The sequence below is a fragment of the Scyliorhinus torazame genome, chromosome 5 (genome assembly GCF_047496885.1).
Source record: "Scyliorhinus torazame isolate Kashiwa2021f chromosome 5, sScyTor2.1, whole genome shotgun sequence".
Lineage (NCBI taxonomy): Eukaryota > Metazoa > Chordata > Chondrichthyes > Carcharhiniformes > Scyliorhinidae > Scyliorhinus > Scyliorhinus torazame.
In genome coordinates this window covers 79,405,971-79,422,299 of record NC_092711.1, presented here as the reverse complement: position 1 = coordinate 79,422,299, position 16,329 = coordinate 79,405,971, and the positions used below count along the sequence as shown (strand labels likewise).

Here is a 16,329-nt window from a genome sequence, read left to right as displayed (position 1 = left end):
TTTCTTTATTTAATAATGATGCACAAACTGTATTGACTGGAACCACTTCCAGCTCTTGTCCGTTCTTACATCCCGGGGCCAGCTCAGCCTCTCACTGAGTTCATGCTGAATGTGAATCCAGGCTGGGGGCCATTGGCTGGCTGTGCAATGGGAGGATGAGTGGGTGAAGGAATGTTCAGTGAACAGGGAGGGGGAGGGGGGTTGGTGCTGCTGGTGGGAAGTGTTCATTCTAAAGGAGTCCCACCTGAAACAGAGACCATTCATTTCTCACTTTGAAATGATTGAGCTGCTGTCTGTCCCCATTCTTGTTCAGTTTTTCAATATTTATATATTTAAATCTCGACTGAAACATATTCTTGATGTGACCCTGAGATCCAGAGGATTTTAAATCTGTTAAAGTCAATCCCCATCGAGTGCACAGGAGGACTCAACTGGTCCGAACTTTTTATGTTATATATAAACCAAGATCTTACAAGATTTTTATCAGGGAATTATTTTTATCTGAGACCAGGGATGGTCAAACTGTCCCAAAGGTCTGGGCTTTGAGGCCCACGTACATTTGGGGCAGCATGGTAGCATAGTGGTTAGCACAATTGCTTCACAGCTCCAGGGTCCCGGGTTCGATTCCTGGCTGGGTCACTGTCTGTGCGGAGTCTGCACGTTCTTCCCGTGTGTGTGGGTTTCCTCCGGGTTCCTCCCACTGTCCAAAGATATGCAGGTTCGGTGGATTGGCCATGCTAAATTGCCGTGAGTGTCCAAAATTGCCCTTTGTGTTGGTTGAGTGGGGTTACTGGGTTATGGGGATAGGGTGGTGTGGGCTTGGGTAGGGTGCTCTTTCCAAGAGCCGGTGCAGACTCGATGGGCCGAATAGCCTCCTTCTGCACTGTGAATTCTTGGATAATCTATGACATGGAGCACCATTCCTGGATGTCCTTCATCCCTGATTTTAATCACATCCCAATTGGGGGCTGTGCTGTCAACTGCCTGGACCCCAGTCTCTGGAATTTTGTCCGTAAACTCCTCCACTTCATTTTCCATCTTTAAAACTCTCCTTATAACCAAACTCTTTGACCAACTCTTTGGTCATCTGACCCAATTTATCATAGAATTTACAGTGCAGAAGGAGGCCATTTGGCCCAGCGAGTCTGCACCGGCTCTTGGAAAGAGCACCCTACCCAAGGACAACACTTACACCCTATCCCCATTACCCAGTAACCCCACCCAACACTAAGGGCAATTTTGGACACTAAGGGCAATTTATCATGGTCAATCCACCTAACCTGCACATCTTTTGACTGTGGGAGGAAACCTGAGCACCCGGAGGAAACCCACACACACACGGGGAGGATGTGCAGACTCCGCACAGACAGTGACCCAAGCCGGAATCAAACCTTGGACCCTGGAGCTGTGAAGCAATTGTGCTATCCACAATGCTACCGTGCTGCCCCAGTGCTGCTACCAATGTGTCCTCATATTCCAGTGAAACTGCTTGGCACATTTTAACATGTTTAAAACTCATTATAAATAGAGCTGTTGTTGTAGCTCATTGAGACCTGATCAGTAACTGAGTGAGTGAGTCTGTATAAATGTAACTCAGATACACACAGTTTGTGTCATAGTTCAGTGCGATCTGATCACTGAGTGAGTGAGTCTGTATGAATGTAACTCAGATACACACAGCTTGTTAAAACAGTCCTAGGGGGAGGAAGTTCTGAGCTGCCTGCTGGATTTCTGTTCTCCACAATTGGGAAAAGGTGATTCTTCCCAAACATGAAAATTACCAATAATAACTCTGGGCTTTTCACAGTAACTTCATTAAAGCCTACTTGTGACAATGAGCTATTATTATTATAAAGTTGTTAAAGATGATTAGTTGTGAGCTGGGTTATTTGTTAGAATGAGAGTGAAGGAGTGGGATTGAGCCACAGTCTGAGTCACCAGTTTAAGCACAGGAGAAGAATCTGGAGAGGAGAAAAGAATCAGGAGGAAACTGGAGACTGAATCTGGAACAATGAGCAGAGAGGGAGGAGTGTGTGGGACTGAGATTCATAGATTTGGGGGAATGCAGCGTAGAAACTGGAATGGTCTGTTCTGAATTTCTATCCTGCATTTCCACTGAAAACCTCTAAACTCCTTTTACTGGGAGTTAGAGAGAGAGGATTTGAAGACAGAAAATTCAATGTCACAATCTTGACAAGATCTTTCAGAATGACTGGAGAAAGATGTGAATTCAGGGCTTGGGCAGTAGGAAGCTTTAGGGACAGTTTGGCCGGTGGGCTAGTGGGAGGGAGGGAAGCAGCAGAGGCAGCTGATCAGATTGTCTTAATCTCAGTGACAAAGAAACTCCATCAGCTCCTCGCTTGTTGGAGGTGAGGATGGAGGAGACAGGAGAGGGAGAGCTCATCAAAAGGAACCAATTTGCATCAGAGATATTTAAAAGATTCAACACACTGCGTATTTTCCACAAATCTGATTTATTTGACTTTTAGCCTGAATACGAGTCCCTGTACGTGGGCTGGGGTTTATTTTCATCGGCAGAACCAGACCCCAATGAACACGGTTCAGACCTGGGTGTGATTAACGGAAAATTCCAATCACTGTAGTTATTTATGAACTCACTGATGTCTCAGCAGGCTGGATGAGGTTGTGAAACCTTTCCCACACTGGGAGCAGGTGAACGGCCTCTCCCCAGTGTGAACTCGCTGGTGGGTCAGCAGGTTGGATGACTGAGTGAATCCCTTCCCACACTGGGAGCAGGTGAAAGGTCTTGTGCCAGTGTGAATTCGGTGGTGGTCGTGAGTTGTGATGATCGTCTGAACCCAGTCCCACAGCGAGAGCATCTAAATGGCTTCTCGTCAGTGTGAACACGTTGATGGTACATCAGTTCCCAGGAACTTTTAAAGCCCTTCCCACAGTCTGAACATTTAAAAGGTCTCTTGTCTGTGTGAACTCGGTGGTGTCTCAGCAGGGTGGATGAGGTAGTGAATCCCTTCCCACACACGGAGCAGGTGAAGGGCTTCTCCCCAGTGTGAATTCTCTTGTGCGTCAGCAGGTCAGATGACTGAGTGAATCTCCTTCCACACTTGGAGCAGATAAGCGGCCTCTCCGCGGTGTGAATCCTCTGGTGTACAGTGAGTTGGGACGATCGCCTGAACCCAGTCCCGCAGTGAGAGCACCTGAACGGTCTCTCGTCAGTGTGAACACATTGATGCAGCATCAGTTCCTGGAAACTTTTATAACATTTCCCACAGTCTGAGCATTGAAATGGTCTCTCCACAGTGTGAACTCGCTGGTGTCTCAACAGGTTAGCCGAAATAGTAAAACTCTTCCCACACTTGGAGCAGGAGAACGGTTTCTCTCCAGTGTGACTGCGTCGATGTGTTTCCAGCTCTGATGGGGAAATGAAACCCCTCCCACAGTCCCCACATTTCCACGGATTCTCCCCAGAGTGACTCCGCTTGTGTCTCGACAGGCCTGATGATCGACGGAAGCCTCGTCCACACACACAACACGTGTACGGTTTCTCCCCACTGTGAATGGTGCTGTTTCCTTCCATGTTCAAAATCCGCTGATATTCAGGTTACGGTAAATGAGCAACTGGAGCTGATCCTGATCTGATGAAGTTTCCCGACTGCAAATCCTCTCCTTCGAACACCCTGTGAAACTGATTTAAAACAGAAAATAGGGAGTGAGAGAGAACCCACAAAAACACAAAGGCACGTTGTGAAATTGAGCTGAATGAATCTGGTCATTTGTGGGGCCGGCACTGGGAAAAAGTGACCATGAAACCTGCTGGATTGTTGTAAATACACAACTGGTTCATGGAATTTTATCATAGAATTTACAGTGCAGAAGGAGGCCATTCGGCCCATCGAGTCTGCACCGGCTCTTGGAAAGAGCACCCTACCCAAGATCAACACCTCCATCCTATCCCCATAACCCAGTAACCCCACCCTACACTAAGGGCAATTTTGGACACTATGGGCAATTTATCATGGCCAATCCACTTAACCTGCACATCGTTGGACTGTGAGAAGAAACCGGAGCACCCGGAGGAAACCCACGCACACACGGGGAGGATGTGCACAGACAGTGACCCAAGCCGGAATAGAACCTGGGACCCTGGAGCTGTGAAGCAATTGTGCTATCCACAATGCTACCGTGCTGCCCTAATGTCCTTCAGGGACGGGAACCTGCCAACTGGTCTGGATCTAGAACAAAGAACAAAGAAAATTACAGCACAGGAACAGGCCCTTCGGCCCTCCAAGCCCGTGCCGACCATGCTGCCCGACTAAACTACAATCTTCTACACTTCCTGGGTCCGTATCCCTCTATTCCCATCCTATTCACGTCTTTGTCAAGATGCCCCTCAAACGGCACTATCGTCCCTGCTTCCACCACCTCCTCCGGTAGCGAGTTCCAGGCACCCACTACCCTCTGTGTAAAAAAACTTGCCTCGTACATCTCCTCTAAACCTTGCCCCTCGCACCTTAAACCTATGCCCCCTAGTAATTGACCCCTCTACCCTGGGGAAAAGCCTCTGACTATCCACTCTGTCTATGCCTCTCATAATTTTGTAGACCTCTATCAGGTCGACCCTCCGTCGTTCCAGTGAGAACAAACCGAGTTTATTCAACCGCTCCTCATAGCTAATGCCCTCCATACCAGGCAACATTCTGGTAAGTCTCTTTTGCACCCTCTCTGAAGCCTCCACATCTTTCTGGTAGTGTGGCAAACAGACTACACGAGACTCTGACACACTGCGAGAAGGAGAGAGAAAGGGAGTAGTAAAGGCTGAATGATTGAAAGAAGTATTTAATATATCTTCAGAACAAGCAGAACATTGAGAGAATCTCCCAAACCATCGACCTCCACCACCTCGAAGGAGCAGGGTAGCAGGAATATGTGAACATCATTTCCAAGTTCCCCTCCAACTCGCACACCATCCTGACTTATCTGACATACACTACTGGATGGACAAAGTCATTGTCTTCATTCCCAGTTAAAAACTCCACTCCCTCACCGCCGACTCCATTTCTCTCCCTGGGAACTGTCTGAGACTGAATCACACTCTTCACAATCTTTGGCATATGAAAAATGAAATTAAATGAAAATCGCTTATTGTCACGAGTAGGCTTCAATGAAGTTCCTGTGAAAAGCCCCTAGTCGCCACACTCCGGCGCCTGTTCGGGGAGGCTGGTACGGGAATATTTCACCCCAAGCTGTGTTTCTGTCCACATATCACTGTCACCGCCTATTTCCACTCAGTAACATTGTCCAGTTATGTCCCTGTCTAAGTTCATGTGCTGCTGAAACTCATCCATTCCTTTGTTTCCTCTAAACTGGACTATTCTAATGTGGGTCTTGTCCATCTCCCAGATTCAACTTCACAGGAACTGGAGGTCATCCAAAGCTCATCTGCTCCTGCCCTCACTCACACCAGGTCTTGTTCACCATCACCTCTGTGCTCCCTCATCTACATCGTGGTAATCGCCAGTCCGATAATTAACATAGAATTTACAGTGCAGAAGGAGGCCATTCAGCCCATCGAGTCTGCACCGGCTCTTGGAAAGAGCACCTTACCCAAGGTCAACTCCGCCACCCTATCCCCATAACCCAGTAACCCCACCCACCACTAAGGGCAATTTTGGACACTAAGGGCAATTTATCATGGCCAATCCACCTAACCCGCACATCTTTGGACTGTGGGAGGAAACCGGAGCACCTGGAGGAAACCCACGCACACACGGGGAGGATGTGCAGACTCCGCACAGACAGTGACCCAAGCCAGAATCGAACCTGGGACCCTGGCGCTGTGAAGCAATTGTGCTATCCACAAGGCTACCGTGCTGCCCACGTCTGGGCTCATCTAATTGTGGTCCTCCCCCGGCTCCAGTTCCTCCCCTGTGCTCACAATCTCCTCCCTGAGCTGCCTGATCCCCTTCAGTCTGTCTCCACCAGCCACACTGAGCATGCTCAGAACACAGCACAGCCCTGCGTCCTCACCCTGGGTTCCTTTAGTCACCGATAGGGGACTTTCTGACCGATTGGGCATTCTGGGTAATCTCACCACCATCGAGATCAATCAGGCAAACCTTTTCCCCAGTTGGTAAAACGGAAGATCCATGGATGAGGGGGATAGTGGACAGGAAGCAGAATCAGGTTCAGATATTGTACTGAATACTCACAGTATAAGCACATTAATCTGATAGGAGATCACTTCCATGCGAGAAGACAGCAGTGTGAAGCCTCCTGAGATTCTGGTCCCTTCCCAATCAGTGATTACTGGAGCTGGGATACAGAAAAGAGTCGGAATAAATTCAGCGATTTATTTGTTTAGTTTTACAAATGGGTCTGGAGTCACATTCGAAGTTTGTGCAGACTGTGAGTCCCTGGCTTTATTAACCCTCCCTTTCCAGAACTTGGGGGAAGGTGTCTGGTATTCAGGACAAATATTACAGGAACTATTTTAAAACTTGTGTCATCATTGATGCTTTATGAGTATGGGTCATGACCAAAGCATTCGTGGGACCCATTTCTTATAACGGGTTAGTTCAGAAATCAGGGGTCTGAGCTGCATAAATAGAGGTGTTGAGCACTAAAACAAGAAATTATAAAGTCCTGGTTAGATCACAACATTACATCCAGTTCTGGTCACCAGTCCTCATGAAGGATATGAGGATCCTTACAGAGTGCTGAGGAGATTCAGGATGGTTCCAGGAGGGACGTTAGCGGCAAGGTTAGGTTGGAGAAACTGGGCTTGTTCTACACAGAGCAAATGAGATTGAGGGGAGATTGATGGAGGTGTACAAAATTAATACAGACATAGATCACGTCGATAAAGAAAAGCTGTTCACATGAGAGAACCTGAGATGCCTCAGATGCAGCGGGGAATATGAAGAAGACCTTTCTTTACACTCAGTGATAACCTGGATCTCACAGCCCTGGAGGGTGGTGGAAGTGGAAATGATTCATCACTTCACAAGAAGAAGGATGATAGACTGTGCGACTTTTATCAAGGATTTGGCTGCATGCTGGACGATTGCTTCATATTTTAATTATCTGTCCCACTCCCACTCTGACCGCTCTGCCCTTGGCCTCCTGAACTGTTCCAATGAAGCTCAAAGGGAGCTCGGGGAACAGCAGCTCATCTTTCCATTCAACACTTTACAACCTTCAGAACTCAGCAGTGAGTTCAGCAGTTTCTGCAGCAACAAAGGTTTCAGGATCTGGAACTCTGTCCCTGAAAAGGTGCCAGAACCGGATTCTATGTTTAGAATGTGTCTGCTCGTCCGAGATTCCCCAACCAGTGGAATTAGTTCCTTTCCATCTACCTCGTCAGTTCCAATTAACATCCTGAAAACTTTGATCAATTCCCTTTTAATCTTCTAAATTCCAAAGATTACAACCCTCATAATCAGGTGGCAAAGGGGTTAGGGAGGGGAAAGATAGAATTAATGGAATAGTGCTAAAGATTGTGCAGGGACATAGGGGACTGGGGTTTCTAAGTTTTCTGAAGTGACATGATATATTCAGAGAGTAGTTAGCAAAGCAGTACTGTAGAAAGATCATTTAGATCTGAAAATTAGACTTCCGGGTGCGGCGATGACCAGCTGAGTCGCACGTTTCGGCAGCTCCCGGTGAAACGGACTTTTGGGCTCTTGATAGGAGCCCCAACGGCAATTTTGACGGCTAAAAACACTGTGCGGTAAACCAGAAGGGAATCCCCCCTGGATACGGATGAAAAAAGGAGGAGAAAGTGGCCGGATTGCAGTGGATCCTTTAGAACAGCGGCAAGGAAGGCAAGTAAAAACCAAGATGGCGTCGGAAGGTGGCAGTTTAACATGGGGCCCTGAACAACAAGAGTTCTTGAAATGCTGTGTGGAAGAGCTCAAAAAGGAAATGAAGAAAGAGCTGTTGGCCCCGATACTACAGGCGACCGAAGGGCTAAAGGAGGAACAAAAGACCCAGGAGTGGGAGCTTCGGGTCGTGAAGGCAAAGGCAGCCGAGAATGAGGATGACATACAGGGCCTGGTGGTGAAGACGGAGACGCATGAGGCACATCAGAAACGATGTGTGGAAAGGTTGGAGGCACTGGAGAACAATGCAAGGAGGAACAACCTGAGGATTCTCGGTCTTCCTGAAGGTGCGGAGGGAGCGGACTTCGGGGCATATGTGAGCACGATGCTGCACTCGTTAATGGGAGCGGAGGCCCTGGCGGGTCCGTTGGAGGTGGAGGGAGCATACCGAGTGATGGCGCGAGGACCGAGAGCAGGAGAAATTCCCAGAGCTATCGTGGTGAGATTCCTCCGTTTTAAGGATAGAGAAATGGTCCTTAGATGGGCAAAGAAAACTCGGAGCACTAAATGGGAGAACGCGGTGATCCGCGTTTATCAAGACTGGAGTGCGGAGGTGGCGAGAAGGAGGGCGAGCTTTAATCGGGCCAAGGCGGTGCTTCATAAAAAGAAGATAAAATTTGGAATGCTGCAACCGGCAAGACTGTGGGTCACATATCGAGGGAGGCACCACTACTTTGAGACGGCGGATGAAGCGTGGACTTTTATTGTGGAAGAAAAACTGGAATGAGCGGGTTATTAAAAAGAACGTTTGAACAAAGTGGTGGGGCGAATGTGGGGGGCGAAGAGGGGGGTTAAAAAGGGGGGAAAGAGGAGTTTTATGTACTAATCCTGCGAGGTGGTAACTTTTCTCTCTTCCACAGGTGGTGATGGGGGGAGGAGGGGAGGTGGAGGAGATGGGGCGTTGGCCATTGGGGGCGGGGCCAAGGGAGAAGCGCAGGCTTGGTTCCCGCGCTATGATAATCATGGCGGGAATAGAGAAGCAGGAAGGAGGGGGCGTCGCACGGTGCGAGCCGAGGTCACGGGGGGAAGCCGAGGTCGGCCAGAGTTTGCTGACTTCTGGGAGCAACATGGGGGGAGTAATTACGCTAGCGGGGGATCTAGCGGGGGGGGGGTGGGAGGGGGGAATTACTGGGTTGCTGCTGCTGGGGAGAGGGGGGAGCTGGTATGGGAGGGGATGGGCGGAGGGGGGCACCGCCTGGGGGAGATACAGCTGCGTGGGAACCGGGTGAGGAGCTGGAAAAAGGGGATGGCTAATCGACAAGGGGGGGGGGGGTAGCAAGCCCCCCAATCCGGCTGATCACGTGGAACGTGAGAGGGCTGAACGGGCCGATAAAGAGGGCACGGGTACTCGCACACCTTAAGAAACTTAAGGCAGATGTGGTTATGTTACAGGAAACGCACCTGAAACTGATAGACCAGGTTAGGCTACGCAAAGGATGGGTGGGGCAGGTGTTCCATTCGGGGCTAGATGCGAAAAACAGGGGGGTGGCTATATTAGTGGGGAAGCGGGTAATGTTCGAGGCAAAGAATATAGTGGCGGATAACGGGGGCAGATACGTGATGGTGAGTGGCAAACTACAGGGGGAGACGGTGGTTTTGGTAAACGTATATGCCCCGAACTGGGATGATGACAATTTTATGAGGCGGATGCTAGGACGCATTCCGGACCTAGAGATGGGAAAGCTGATAATGGGGGGAGATTTTAATACGGTGTTGGAACCAAGGCTGGATAGGTCGAAGTCCAGGACTGGAAGGAGGCCGGCAGCAGCCAAGGTACTTAAAGATTTTATGGAGCAGATGGGAGGTGTAGACCCGTGGAGATTTAGCAGACCTAGGAGTAAGGAGTTCTCGTTTTTCTCCTGTGTCCATAAAGTCTACTCGCGAATAGACTTTTTTGTGCTGGGAAGGGCGTTGATCCCGAAGGTGAGGGGAACGGAGTCTACGGCTATAGCCATTTCGGATCACGCTCCACACTGGGTAGACTTGGAGATAGGGGAGGAAACAGGAGGGCGCCCACCCTGAGAATGGACATGGGACTAATGGCAGATGAGGGGGTGTGTCTAAGGGTGAGGGGGTGCATTGAAAAGTACTTGGAACTCAATGATAATGGGGAGGTCCAGGTGGGAGTGGTCTGGGAGGCGCTGAAGGCGGTGGTTAGAGGGGAGCTGATATCAATAAGGGCACATAAAGGGAAGCAGGAGAGTAAGGAACGGGAGCGGTTGCTGCAAGAACTTTTGAGGGTGGACAGACAATATGCGGAAGCATCGGAGGAGGGACTGTACAGGGAAAGGCAAAGGCTACATGTAGAATTTGACTTGCTGACTACGGGCACTGCAGAGGCACAATGGAGGAAGGCACAGGGTGTACAGTACGAATATGGGGAGAAGGCGAGCAGGTTGCTGGCACACCAATTGAGGAAAAGGGGAGCAGCGAGGGAAATAGGGGGAGTGAGGGATGAGGAAGGAGAGATGGAGCGGGGAGCGGAGAGAGTGAATGGAGTGTTCAAGACATTTTATAAAAAATTATATGAAGCTCAACCCCCGGATGGGAGGGAGAGAATGATGGGCTTCTTGGATCGGCTGGAATTTCCCAAGGTGGAAGAGCAGGAAAGGGTGGGACTGGGAGCACAGATCGAGGTAGAAGAAGTGGTGAAAGGAATTAGGAGCATGCAGGCGGGAAAGGCCCCGGGACCGGATGGATTCCCAGTCGAATTCTATAAAAAATATGTGGACTTGCTCGCCCCGGTATTGACGAGGACCTTTAATGAGGCAAAGGAAAGGGGACAACTGCCCCCGACTATGTCTGAAGCAACGATATCGCTTCTCTTAAAGAAGGAAAAGGACCCGCTACAATGCGGGTCCTATAGACCTATTTCCCTCCTAAATGTAGATGCCAAGATCCTGGCCAAGGTAATGGCAATGAGACTAGAGGAATGTGTCCCGGGGGTGGTCCACGAGGACCAAACTGGGTTTGTGAAGGGGAGACAGCTGAACACGAATATACGGAGGCTGTTAGGGGTAATGATGATGGCCCCACCAGAGGGGGAAACGGAGATAGTAGTGGCGATGGATGCCGAGAAAGCATTTGATAGAGTGGAGTGGGATTATTTGTGGGAGGTGTTGAGGAGATTTGGTTTTGGAGAGGGGTATGTTAGATGGGTGCAGCTGTTGTATAGGGCCCCGATGGCGAACGTGGTCACGAATGGACGGGGATCTGCATATTTTCGGCTCCATAGAGGGACAAGGCAGGGATGCCCTCTGTCCCCATTATTGTTTTCACTGGCGATTGAGCCCCTGCCGATAGCGTTGAGGGGTTCCAAGAAGTGGAGGGGAGTACTTAGAGCAGGAGAAGAACACCGGGTATCTTTGTATGCGGACGATTTGCTACTATACGTGGCAGACCCGGCGGAGGGGATGCCAGAAATAATGCGGATACTTGGGGAGTTTGGGGATTTTTCAGGGTATAAATTGAACATGGGGAAAAGTGAGTTGTTTGTGGTGCATCCAGGGGAGCAGAGTAGAGAAATAGAGGACCTACCGTTGAGGAAGGTAACAAGGGACTTTCGCTACCTAGGGATCCAGATAGCCAAGAATTGGGGCACATTGCATAGGTTAAATTTAACGCGGTTGGTGGAACAAATGGAGGAGGATTTCAAGAGATGGGATATGGTATCCCTGTCACTGGCAGGGAGGGTGCAGTCGGTTAAGATGGCGGTCCTCCCGAGATTCCTCTTTGTGTTTCAGTGCCTCCCGGTGGTGATCACAAAGGCTTTTTTTAAAAGGATGGGGGATATGGAATGTGGCAAAGAGCAGGAATAACGCAACTGAAAGATCTGTTTGTGGATGGGAAGTTCGCGAGTCTGGGAGCGCTGACCGAGAAATATGGGTTGCCCCAAGGGAATGCATTCAGGTATATGCAACTGAGGGCTTTTGCGAGGCAACAGGTGAGGGAATTCCCGCAGCTCCCGACACAAGAGGTGCAGGACAGAGTGATCTCAAAGACATGGGTGGGGGATGGTAAGGTGTCAGATATATATAGGGAAATGAGGGACGAAGGGGAGACTATGGTAGATGAACTAAAAGGGAAATGGGAAGAAGAGCTGGGGGGGGAGATCGAGGAGGGGCTGTGGGCAGATTCCCTAAGCAGGGTAAACTCGTCGTCCTCGTGTGCCAGGCTAAGCCTGATTCAGTTTAAGGTATTACACAGGGCGCATATGACTGGAGCACGGCTCAGTAAATTTTTTGGGGTGGAGGATAGGTGTGCGAGGTGCTCGAGAAGCCCAGTGAATCATACCCATATGTTTTGGTCATGCCCGGCACTACAGGGGTTTTGGATGGGGGTGACAAAGGTGCTTTCAAAAGTAGTGGGGGTCCGGGTCGAACCAAGCTGGGGGTTGGCTATATTTGGGGTTGCACAAGAGCCGGGAGTGCAGGAGGCGAGAGAGGCCGATGTTTTGGCCTTTGCGTCCCTAGTAGCCCGGCGCAGGATATTGTTAATGTGGAAAGAAGCCAAGCCCCCGGGGGTGGAGACCTGGATAAATGACATGGCAGGGTTTATAAAGCTAGAGCGGATTAAGTTCGTTCTAAGGGGGTCGGCTCAAGGGTTCACCAGGCGGTGGCAACCATTCGTCGAATACCTCGCAGAAAGATAGATGGAATGGAAAAAAGAAGGCAGCAGCAGCAGCCCAGGATCGGGGGGGGGGGGGGGGAGTGGGGGGAGGGGGGGGAGTGGGGGGAGGGGGGGGAGGGGGGAGGGGGGAGGAGGGGGGGGAGGAGGGGGGAGGGGGAACCAGAAGGACTCTCAGGGTTGTTAATATATACTGTATAATATGTATAGGTCGTTGCGACAGATAATTATATATTGGAATGTTAAATTATATTTTTGGAGAGTGTTACTTGTGATAAGGCAGTTGCCAATTAGGGTTAGTTTTCATTTTTGTTATTTATTATTTATTCATTTTTGTTTATAAAATAGGTCATTGTTATTTGTGTTGTTATAATATTGTGTAAAGGATGCACAATGTACTGTATTGGTTGACCAAAAATTTTCAATAAAATATTTATTAAAAAAAAAGATCTGAAAATTAACTCTAATTCTCTCTTCACAGATGCTGCCAGATCTGCTGAGTTTATCCAGAATTTTCTGTTTTTATCTCAGATTTCAAGAACCCGCAGTATTTTGCTTTTATTAAATTGCCTCTTGAGCTGATAAACGGTGTTAATGAGCACAAAATAGAAGTTTTACTGCTTTATAAATTCGAGAATTGTGTCTATTTCTGGTCACCACTCTTCAGGAAGAATGCGAAGGTCCTTGAGAAGGTGCAGAAGAGATTTTGCAGAATGGTTCCGGCAGAGGGGGTTGAGGAGATTTAATTCAGGTGTAGAAAATTCTGATGGGTTTAGGTAAAATAGACAAAGAAAATCTGTTCCCAGTCACTGATCGTACGAGGACTCGGGGACACATTCAGGTTTTGGGTAAAAGATATGGGAGATGTGAAGGGGACCGATTTTACAGTCAGTGGTAATGTCCCTAAAATTACGGCTGAGGGGAGGGCAGAAATGGACACGATGAATATTTTCAAAAGGAAATTGGATAAATATTTAATGGAAACCTGCGAGGATAGAGGGATGGAACAGGGGAATTGGACTGACTGGATTGCTCTAGAGCTAGCATAGACTCACTGGGCCGAATAGCCTCCGCTGTGCCACAATGACTCTCTGACTATTTTTTTATAATCACACTGTATAATTTAACTTTGGGATTCAGCAGTGGCACAATGGTTAGCACTGCTGCCTCACAGCGTCAGGGACCCGGGTTCAATTCCGGTCTCTGTGTGGTGTTTGTACATTCTCCCGTGTCTGCGTGGGTTTCCTCCAGGTGCTCCGGTTTCCTCCCACCGTCCAAAGATGTGCAGGTTAGTTGATTGGCTATGCTAAATTGCTCCTTAATGTCCAAGGATGTGCAGGTTAAGTTCTAGGTTATGGGTATAATGTGGGGTGGATGGAGGAAGCATAAATGGGTAGAGTGCTCATTTGAAGGGTTGGTGCAGACTTAATGGGCTGGATGCCCCCCCCCCCCCCCCCTCTGAACTGGAGGGATTTGATGATCTTATGATCACTCAGGGAAATCTGTGCTCTACACTCCCTCTGAGGCCATTCTATTCTCCTAAGGTTTGTTGCCCGGAGCTGAGCTTTCAAGGTGTGGTCGAACCAGGGTTTGTGAATCTTGGGGCTTTTCCAGTCACACTGAGACCTGGAATCTTCTCGCACAGACAGAACAGACAAACATTTTACCTTGCACACCCAGATGCTGCTGATATTCAGGTTCTGATGTATCGCTGACTCTGTCAGATCACAATGTGATGCTTGGTTTAAATTTCCCATCAATCAGTCCTCCACTTCGAACTTCCTGAAAAAGAAAATTACAAAGACCTTCAACTGCTAGTGTGAGATATAAATTGAGGAGACATAAAAATTGTCTTGGTTTGAGTTTGCTGTGTGTAAATCCTCCCCTTCTAACCCCGTAAAAGGAGTTTCCAGAATCCATCACTGTCAGTCACAACATTCTCTCCTCCTGCTGACAGGACAGGGAGCACTGCGCATGCGCCCTGCTGCAATATGGCTGCCGTTATTCTGGGTCTGTGATGCAGAACAGCCAAACAACGTCCTTTGCAAACACAGGATCAGGAGCTTCTTATTCGGGCTTTGAGGCATTCATGCTGTGTTTACTGTGTTTATGAGGCCCCCCCCTCCCAGGCACTCCGCTGTCTCTTCCCCCACACCTCGCGGCCCCGTGACTCAGTTCACCCAATCATTGGTCCCCTCACCGCCCAAGTCCAGACACGTACCACACTGCGCATGCCCCAGTCAGAGACCGCACTGCACATGCTCTATTCAGAGACCGCGCTGCGCATTCTCCACTTACAGCTTGGTGGTGCGCCTGCGCAAGAAGCTCCTGTGGGCTGAATCGGACACAGTCGTTCACGTGGAGGATGCCGGGTATATATCCAACCATGAAGACATAATATTGCTCAATTGAAATTGTGGCTTTGTGGTCCGATTTCGATTGGGGCCATATGTCAAGATGTCATATGATTAAATTAATTGGTACAGCAACCAAAGTGCATGTGAAGTACATAGAACTATACAGCGCAGTACAGGCCCTTCGGCCCACGATGTTGCACCGAAACAAAAGCCATCTAACCTACACTATGCCATTATCATACATATGCTTATCCAATAAACTTTTAAATGCCCTCAATGTTGGCGAGTTGCGGCATCGTGGCATAGTGGCTAGCACTGCTGCTTCACAGCGCCAGAAACCCGGGTTCAATTCCGGCCTCGGATAACTGTGGGAAGATTGCAGTTTCTCCCTGTGTCTGTGTGGGTTTCCTCCGGGTGCTCCGGTTTCCTCCCACAGTCCAAAGATGTAGAGGTTAGGTGGATTGGCTGTGATAAATTGCTGTACAAAAGATTAGGTGGGTCACCGGGATAGGGTGAAAGCGTGGGATTAACTGGGGTGCTCTTTCCAAGGGCTGGTGCAGACTCGAATGGCCTCCTGCTGCACTGTAGGTTCTATGATTCTTCCTCCAGTGTGACTGAGCTGTTATGTCAGCAAATATGATGACCGAGTGAATTCATTTCCACATCCGCCTGAAGGCACATTTATTTTGGACCCAAGATGGCGCCGGAGCGTGGCGACTCTCTGTGAGCTCTGCCAAACAGATCTTTTTACAACTTTATAATCATACTAATATTTTAAAACTAATTGAACACGAACATTATCACTAACCTTTACTCCTGTATGCTTCACCCGATGCCGGTGTCTATGTATTTACATTGTGGACCTTGTGGTTGCCCTTTCATGTATTTTCTTTTTATTTTATTTTCTTTAAAGTACTAAATGATCTGTTTGAGCTGCTCTTAGAAAAATACTTTTCACTGTACCTCAGTACACGTGACAATAAACAAATCCAAATCCAAGGAATTTTGTGGTGGGATTTTACACCTGAGATTGAAGCTCAGTCAGTGATTTTAAACCCTTCTGCTAATGAGTTCCACATTCTTAGCACTGTTCAGTTAAAGAAAAGCAAAAAAACTACAGATGATGGAAATCTGAATTAACAACAAAAATAATAATCTAATAATAATCTTTATTAGTGTCACAAGTAGGCTTACATTAACACTGCAATGAAGTTAATGTGAAAATCCCCTAGTCGCCACACTACGGTGCCTGTTTGGATACACCTAACAAGCACATCTTTCGGGACTTGTGGGAGGAAACCGGAGCACTCGGAGGACACCCACGCAGACACGGGGAGAACGTGCAGACTCTGCACAGACAGTGACCCAAGCCAGAATCGAAATACTCAGCAGATCTGGTAGTGTCTGTGGAGAGGGAGACATGGTTTACATTTCATGTCCAAGATCTTTCATCAGAACTACACTGCATCAGCACAGATCTGAAAGGT

At 48.6% G+C, this 16,329-nt stretch overlaps 1 protein-coding gene and 1 long non-coding RNA gene across 3 annotated transcripts in view; one reads left to right on the top strand and one right to left on the bottom strand.

Annotated features, from left to right (window-relative positions):
* The window catches only part of LOC140418562 (uncharacterized), a 244,209-nt gene that overhangs the window by 131,559 nt on the left and 96,321 nt on the right, over window positions 1-16,329 (top strand). The window lies entirely within an intron of this gene.
* Window positions 2,456-14,628, bottom strand: LOC140418583 (uncharacterized). Of its 2 annotated transcripts, XR_011945153.1 has the most exons (4): window positions 14,379-14,628; window positions 14,153-14,267; window positions 6,189-6,291; window positions 2,456-3,664 (listed from the first exon to the last, which is right to left on the bottom strand). It is a non-coding gene; the product is annotated as an uncharacterized lncRNA (long non-coding RNA). The 2 variants fall into 2 exon arrangements; XR_011945152.1 differs by having other exon boundaries at window positions 14,153-14,628.